At 36.3% G+C, this 9,232-nt stretch overlaps 1 pseudogene; it reads right to left on the minus strand.

Moving 5' to 3' along the window:
* Nucleotides 1-457: 457 nt before the first annotated feature.
* Nucleotides 458-1,925, minus strand: LOC121148639 (annotated as a pseudogene).
* Nucleotides 1,926-9,232: the final 7,307 nt, after the last annotated feature.

A 9,232-nucleotide genomic window follows, 5' to 3' on the forward strand; every position in this document is an offset into this window, starting at 1 on the left:
GCCTGTGGCCTGGGAAAGCAGTCGAGGACGGCCCAAAGCCTTGGGACCCTGCACCCATGTGGGAGACCTAGAAGAGACTCCTGGCTCCTGGCTTTGGATCAGCTCAGTTTCAGCCATTGCAGCCGCTTGGGGAGTGAATCATCAGATGGAGGATCTTCCTCTGTCTCTCTTCCTCTCTCTAGTCTGATTTTGCAATAAAAATAAATAAACCTTTTTAAAAAGTATAATATAAATTTATTCACTGACATTTTCCTCATTTAAGATATTCTAAAATAGATTAAAATATACAAATAGTTCATAAAAATAAACACTTCGTAGAATTTAGACAATATCTATAACATACATGATTTGACCCTAGATAATTCTTTTTTTCATTTCAGATATCATTTTTTAAAGGTAACATAAAAATGATTAGGGTCACTACATTCTTCATATATTCTCTCTTGTAAATTTTAATTCAATTACTAGTTCTTTTCTCAACTATGTAGATTAATGGTATTTGTTCTTGTTTTTGAAAAGAAAGAGGATCCATTTTCTGTTTCTTGACTGATGCTTTGGTCTTCTTTCTCTGATTCTTCAAGAAAATGCATCATGTAGAGTTTGAACAGTAATTGGGGGTCTGGCCCAGAGAGTGGTGTGCAAATACATACTTCTCTCATTTTGAGAGCCCGAGGGATGAGTCCCATCCAGATGCTCATGGGACGGGTGTGCGGATAACCATTCTGGCATTTGGGGCTGACCATGGAGGCTATCTGCCAATTCCATCTGCTTCCAAAACACTGAACTGGCTCTTAGGTTCACACTGGCCTCCTGCAATTTAGACTGGACCCACTGGCCCAAAAGTGCCAGAGTATCTTGAGGACAAATGGCCCAAATCATTGTGAGAAAAATAATACCCAGGACATCCAATAAATGAACCAAGATAGCTTTTTCTGCAGCATGCCCAAGAACTTCATGTACTAAGAAAGCTGCTGCATATCACTTACATTATTTAAAAGCCCAGTGAAAATAGACACTTGTCCATTTGGAAGCACATTATATGTGGGGAATCAACCACATGAATAACCCAGTTGATCTCAGAGATCACTGGGATGTCTGTTTTGCATTCAATTAGATGATAAAACACATCTTTAACAGCTATCAGGCCTCCTTATCAGTTAGCATATCATTTTTAAATTCTCCCATCACTGTTTCATATTCTAGTTCTGGTAAAACACTGAAATGCCCTTTCCCCAATAACAGTGGTTTGCTCCTTCCTGTGATTGGACTCATTTCAAAGTAAAATAAAACACTACGAATAGCAATCCCAAACCACTCAAACCAAGAAATAAATTCCATTTATTCTTCCTAACACTTTCTTTAAACAATTCTTTCTTGTTAGGAGGAAGTGCATGCCACCATTTCCTTATGCTCCTGCTTACAATGATTGCAAGTAGCTTCTGTACTGACTTAAGATCAGTCAACAAGAGGGGACTCAGAGCAGCCTGAAAACGCAGACTCATAGAGACTCCTGACCATGGGGGGCAGACAGCTGAGCACATGCAATACAGAAAGCACAGGAGCTGCTGCGGCTTCTTTCAGCAGTACCCATCTTGAAAGCGACTAATTCCATGTGATACATTTGTAGGCAACAATCTGAATTTCCTTAATTTTGATACTGGAGTAGCATCTTGTTCTTGTGTTATTTAAAGTCCTAAGAAAATGAACATTCTCAGGCAGAAAAGTCAACTTATCACATTGATATACTGATGTACGTCCCTGATACCTATTTACCAAATGGTGCATCTTAACTACATTATAGCTTGGTGAGATTATTGCTGGTGAGTTACAATTTCACCAGTTGGCCAGTGAACTAAATTGGAAGAAAACACAGAAACACAGTTTTCACAGTTTGGTGCAGCTGACTGTAGCCCATAGAAGCTCATCTTGTTTTTGTTGCTTTTTTTTTCTTGATTATTCTAGCAGAGCTGAGAGCGAAAAGTCTTCACTATGTTATTACTTTACAAATAAATTTTCTGTATAATTTTGGATAACCTATAACATTTAAATAAATATATATGTGTATAATCCACATATATTATCTTGTATACAAAGGCACGTTAAGTTTCATGGATAGGAGAAACAAGATTGTGGAATAGAATTCCACGTTCAAAGAGACAGAAATCATTACCCAGGGTGATGCAGAGAGGCCGCGATCACAGGAAATAGGAGAGGACAGCCAAGAGCAGAGGGACACCTGGAAACCTGTGGACATGGGGAACAGCAGAGACAGCAGAGCAGTGTTGCAATGACCAGATACCCCAGTGGTGGTCAAGATCAGTGATCGGATCTCCAGTGGCAGTCAGGTGGGAGGGGAAGTTCACTGGGAGCTCAGGAGGTGAATACAGGTAAAGAACTGTCCAAACTTCTGACTCGCTTGATTCCACTATGAGCAGAAGCAGAGTGAGAGTCTAAGCAGGCAGGTGCAGGAACATAGAGGATTTCATGGCTCAACCCCTTCCAGTGCCACATTGGGCATAATTTTGTGTACTGAGGAAAAGGCTATGGAGTTGGGAGGACAACAGCAAGCTGCACATGTGCTGAGCAAGGAGTGAGCTCAGTTCTTGCTCACACATTGTTCTGGTCCCAGAGGAAAAACAGTACCAACTTGGCATCCTGCAGTTCCACCCAAGATAGATCTGGGTGGCGACCAGACGTAACAACCAGCAGGCCCAGGGCCCCACCAGTGGCACATTGGGCACCATTTTGTGTAGCGAAAAAATGGCCCTTCAGAGATACATTGGTCATTCAGTAGCATGTTATTTAATTTCATGTTGTTGTAAATCTTCTATTTTTCTTCCTGTGGTTGATTTTGTTTTATGGCTTTTCATTTAAGGAGATATATAGTAACTGTGTAATAAAGACTACCATACCCAGACTTGAAGATAAAAAGCAGTATGCATTTCTACTTCCAAATCAAAGAAAAACTCCCAATGAAACTCTTAAACATAACTTGAGAATAAGATGCTGGACTCTGCCACTGTCCATGTCTACAATGTGAGGATATGGTTAAGTAGCATAATGATGACTTATGACTATTTATGAATAGCTACAATATTATAATAATATAGGAGAAAAGGGGAGGAGAAATCCCAGAGCCTATGGAACTGTATCATAAAATAATATAATAATTTTTTTAAAAATAAAGAAAAATAAAAGGTTTCACAGAAAATGAAGTAAGTTTATTCTACCACAATTTTTAAAATTCATGTAAATATTGAGTTTTTATAAGATTCATGGAAATTCATGTTATGAAAAAACCCTGCACATTAATCTAATTTTCAAGCAAGGCAAAAAGTGGCTAACGAAACCTACATGGTGACAAGTTGCAAGACTGTGCACTATATTCAGGTAGCATTCAATTTAATTCTTATTTTAAAAAGGATAAAAAGCTTTTAACTTGTAATGCAAAATTAAGATTAAAAAATAAGTTTAGCCAAAGGTGAAAAAAGCCAAGTGTGAGACAAGAAACCTTATTGCATCAAAATAAGCTTATCTTTACTTGATGTTTGCTGGTCCCACTCTTTTAATTTCTTGCTCTCTCTATATCCATTATTTCTTCTATCTGCTATTTATACCACATTTCTAATCTTTCTGTTATTACAATATTACAAAAATTTTAGTTGTTACACTTACTTTGGCTCTGGCATTTCCTTCTGGATATAATAATGGGTATGATGTACTAAAAATTTACAAAGTATATTCCCTGTTATATTAGTGTATAAGAAATTAGACTTCATGGCACAGAGAAATATAGATATTCCTAGGTTCTATTGTTGCAATAATACATGTCTCTGACCTAGTCTATGTACCTTTTTGTCCCTCCTCCAATAATATTGCCTGTATCTACTTGTTACATTATTTTGGATGTAAGACCTGTGATTGAAAGGATTACAATGGGATTATGGAACCAGTGACATGAATTCTGCAGTAATCATTGATTTACCAGGGCCTCCTCAAGAGTTCAACATGTCTCTACAAGCATGTACTTTTGGAAATTCCCTTTTTCAAAATAACAAATGCTGGAGTACTTTTGCTGCTAATGACACCAGTCCCACTCCCAGGAATAAAGGCACTGGTTTGACTTCCTTCAGGGCTACAAGCACACAGAGTTAGTGAATCATTGGATTAATGCCTCAACAAAGCTTAGAATAGTGCTTGGTATTGTGTAAAATTTGGCAAAGATGCAGTCAGTGTAACTGCACATCACATATTTTCCCCCTAACCTAATCAAACAAGGTTAAAGAAAGATGGTCAGTATTTTAAGGAAAGGTAATACATTTCTCTTTTGGGTTTTTTTTTTAACTTATAATGGCTAATTTTGGAAATAGCATCTGATATTAGTCTTTTTTTGTTTGTATAATTAAAGATCTTGTTTTATCTGTTTCTGAGTTTTCATGATTCTGAAATGAAACACTTTTTCCTTAGTCAAGTCATTCAATCCTGAGTAATAATAGTGTGAAGATTTGGTAAAGTAGTAGGCCTCTTAGAACGAGAAAATGGTAATACCATTATCTTCCAATTTCGTTGAGTCTGAAACAATCTAACTTGTTTTCTCAACACTTTTATCTGCTGAGAGAATGTTATATTGTCAGCTACTCTCTGAAATACTGAATTTTTCTGTTGTAATTTTTCTGTTCAAGATCTAAAGCTGCCTGAAATATCACTCCTGCTTGATGTCAATATGTCTTACTATCAATTTTGCAAAAGAAAAATACCTGATTGCTTCTTCTCTTGCCCATTTTTGGCCTAGATATCTCCTTCTTCAATGTCGTGGGAATACATGAAATATCAAGCATAGATTTTATTTATATCTATGAGATTTTCCCACCTCTTACCAGTTTTCTCACTATAAGACTTATGACATCATCTTATAAGAAAGCAAATTTAACAAAAATTTAATGAGCATTAGTCATTAATAAATGACTAATTAAATCCTGGATCCTCTTTTGGGTCTCCCACATAGGTGCAGGTCCCAAGGCATTGGGACCTCCTTGACTGCTTTCCCAGACCACAAGCACAAAGCTGGATGGAAAGCGGGGCTTCTGGGATTTGAACCTGCGCCCTTATAGGATCCCGGCATGTGCAAGATGAGCACTTTAGCTACTTGGCTACCATGCTGGGCCCTTATGTTCTCATTTTGAGGTCCAACTCTAGGAAATACAAATTCAATTTTGATATTTATTCCTTTCTTAATTTTCTGTTTTGAAATAATTTTAGATTAATAAAGATTTCAAAATGAATGTAAATAATTTTAAAAGCAATTTTTATTCCAACTTCCCCTACTTAATCTACATAATTATTGCTTAATTATTCAAACCAAGAAATTCATGTCAGTATAATACTGTGAGAGACTTGATTTGTATTTTACTAATTTTTCCCCTAAAATACTTTGTCAGATTCTGGAGCTAATTTCGAACCACACATTGCATTTCATTGTTTTATTTCCTTTGTTTCCTCCCATCTGTGATGATTCTTTTTCCTTGTCCTTCACAATTTTCAGGCTTTCAAAAAGTACTAGTCTGTGATTTGATAAAATGTCTCACAATTTGAATTAATCTGCTATCTAAATTAGATTGAGGTTCCATATATTTTGTCAGAAAAAAACACCTGAAATATCACTCCTATGTGCTCACATCATGTCTACTTGATGTCAATATGTCTTATTTGCAATGATGCAATCCTTAATTGGTTAGCTAGAATGCTATATTCTGGGTTCTCCATTGTAAAGTTACAATTTCCTTGTTGTATTTAATAAACATAGTCATGCAGATACCTTGAGACTATATAGATGTTCTGTGCTTCCTCAAAATATTCCTATTGATGTTATTATCCTTTGATGGGTTTTTCCTACAGCAGTTATTATTATAGCATTGTCTAAATTGTAGTACTCTATCTCATTCTAACTACACATATTGAGTGTAGTACATCAATTGAAAAAAACTGAATCTTCTCCCTTCTTTTCTCCCCCACAATTATTTAGGTGTAACAGTGTGAATACGCCCATATTTAGTTGGATGTTTTATAATGCAATACTGTGGTAACTCTGTGTGTGTGTGTGTGTGTGTGTGTGTGTGTGTGTGTGTGTGTGTGTGTTCAAATTGCTCTGAGTTTGGTCATAGAAAGATCTTCACACTTGATCTTAGTCAAAATGCCCAGAAGTGATCATGGAGAGATCGTTAGCTAGGCTACTGTGTCCTTCAACATACATCTAGTCATGCAAAAAAGTAATTTATCCATTTGAGCTGTGTGTGTGAGAGAGAGATGGAGAAAGAAAGGAGGAAGAGAGAGGCAGAGAAAACAGACACTGATATCCACTGGGTCACCCTCCAAATGTCTTCAAAGGATAATGGGCTAAAGCCAGGAATTAGGGACTCAGTCCAAGTCTTTCACTCGACTACCTGAACCATCACTGCCAGAGTCTGCATAGCAGGAAACTGCAATCAGGATCCAGAGCCTGTAAACAAACCCACACAATCTGATATGGGACATGGGCATCCTATGTGGATCTTTACTGCTAGGTCAAGTGCTGGCCTCCATCCATTGTTCAGCACTTCTTTATTTTCTATTAGTAAAAACCATTCCAAAAAGAATCATGAAGTTTCTCTGTTCAGTCCATGAATCATCTACTTCTACAAGCAGGCTAGTTTCCCTTTATGGAAAAATGATTTTTAGAAACCAATGCCTGGGTGTTAATATACTCATTAGCTTTGTGGAGTTATTTCTAGGCCTTCTTGGAGGACAGTCCAGAAAATATGAGCATTTATTCAACATACACATGCAATATCTCCTTATTTTATATGTATCTATAAAGTCATTGAGTTCATACTGACATCTCTGATTTAAATCTAATTGCAAAAAATGTACTATTTTTTACTTTTCCTTATTATTAACTTCCTTATTTATCTGTGAGAAATTTAGTTTTGTATGAATCATGTACTAATTTTTCATGCCTAGTCTCTGAGAAGGTAGCTTTTGGATTATTAACTGTAGCCCTCTAAGAAACATATTTGCTAACTCAAGTACAGTGTTGTAGTCTTTTATATCTGCAGTTTAGGGTGCTTAGCTTTCTTCATTATTTTTGTTTCTCACCTGTTCAGCATCATCATTATTCACTTGAAATTCAGTCACATAATTAGGTTTATCTGCTGTATTCTTCATTCCATTCTGGTTGAGAATGACTTTTGTTTTTTAATGTAACATAATATAGTTCTGAAAGAGTGATATAAACGGTAAACCTAGAACATCATGCAGCCAATAACTGTTAGAAAATCAGTTTTGTTATTTTCAGATCAGCTTTCCATGGTGCCTGAATTACTAAAAGTTATTGATTGATTGATTGTGATTGATTGATTGATGGTTTGGTGTCCACAGTATGCATGAAAACTTATTTTCAGAAATCATTTGTCAGTCCAGGAATGGCTGATAAAATAGAGGATGAAAATTAGACAGCACCTATTTTCAGAATTCATCTACTTCTGAGTAGATAAGATGAGTAGAACATGTGCTTTCTGGCCCTCGCAAGATCCACTGAGTGCCTGACTTCTGAGGTGTTCAGCATTTCCAGGTGTACACAGTTTTGGAAAGAGAAGAAGGCATAAAGAAGGCAGCAAGCACAGGATCAAATGCCACTTCGTTCTTTAATAATCCATTTCTGTATTCTTGAAATAAATCTTTCTCAGAAGAAAAAAAAGTGAAAGTATAGTAGAGCCAAAACTTGAGCAAGTTCACAAAGAAACATAAGGGGGTGGACCAGGCATTAGAATATAAATAGAAAGTACAGTATTAGCTCCAAACAAATGCTTTCAAAGTCTTTGTGTGTGCTGACAGCTTCAGATATTTGATGTAAATGAATTTTTCTCCAGAAACAATAGAATCTGTAGCTTGGGGTGGCAGTATTTCTTTTTCTAAACCTTGCTTTTCTTTTTTTTTTTTTTTTTTGTTCCTGAGGTGAAAGCAGAACTAACTTAGGTATATATTTGCATCAGAAAGACTCCCTGGCAGCATCTATACTAGTCAGTGATCATTTTGCTCTATTTTAGATACCTACTTGTTTGCAATTTTCTTTTTTTATGCCCTCATCCTCATTCCAAAATGCACAAACACAGCCACAGGCACAGGGAGGCATACTGACACTGATGACAGGCATTGGAAATGTAGTTTTCATTGACTATGAGATGTCTGCATTTTATGCCTGTTGAAACCCCACCAATTATATATCTACTCATCTTCATCAGTGGTAACCACTACAACAAAATGTCTGAGATGGCATTCGTATCTGGTGAGGGTCTCACACTATGCCATCCCATTGTGCAAGAGAATAAGAGTAGGAGTTGAACTTATTTTTCTTTTTAACCAATATAAAAAATTTATTTGTTGCAAGACAACTTTGAAATGAAATATTTTTGTATGAGTTTAAATCCTATGGCTATGGCCTGGCGCAGTAGCCTAGCATCTAAAGTCTGGGTGTCTTATATGAGTGACAGGGACACAAGGACACAAGCCATCAATTGCTACCTCTTCCGATGTGCCTGAGCAGGAAGCTAGATAAAAAGCAGGGCTAGGACTTGTACCTAGGAACTCCCATAGGGAGGGTGGGTGGACAGGCAGCATCTTATCCAAAGCACCAAACGCCCACACCAGCAATGGAAAACATTTAATGAATATTTAATGAATGGAAAATATTTAATGAATGCATCTTGGGCATCTCAATGCCATTTTTATTGTTCTCATTGCTTTCTATTTGGTTTAATTACCTAAAATTAAATTCCTTATCTTATAATCTATATTACATTTAAACATTTCTTCATGTTGCTCAATGATTTCCATTTAATATCACCTTCAGGTTTATTAGACATTTTAAATGTATTGAGTAATATTTTTCTGAGATTTAAGACTCTCCTAAGTAGCTATTTCAGACTGACTAGCCCCTTTCTTCAATCAATTAGCACAAATTTTTTTCTGTTTGCTTCTCTTCTACTTACTCTGGAAATTACTAGAGTCATGCAGTAATTTATCATATTTGCCTTATCTCTCCAAGAAAGAATTTATACTACATATTTCTTCAAGGCAGGCACTGTGTCTATTGTTTTAAATTCTTCTCATTTGTTCTATAATGTGGTCAGTGACAAAAGCATGTGACAAAAACTTAACAAAATGGAAAAACAAACGTCTTTATGATTAATATGTTGAA

This window comes from Ochotona curzoniae, unplaced genomic scaffold (genome assembly GCF_017591425.1).
Source record: "Ochotona curzoniae isolate NIBS_2020 unplaced genomic scaffold, NIBS_Ocur_1.0 scaffold_4701, whole genome shotgun sequence".
NCBI classification, from domain to species: domain Eukaryota; kingdom Metazoa; phylum Chordata; class Mammalia; order Lagomorpha; family Ochotonidae; genus Ochotona; species Ochotona curzoniae.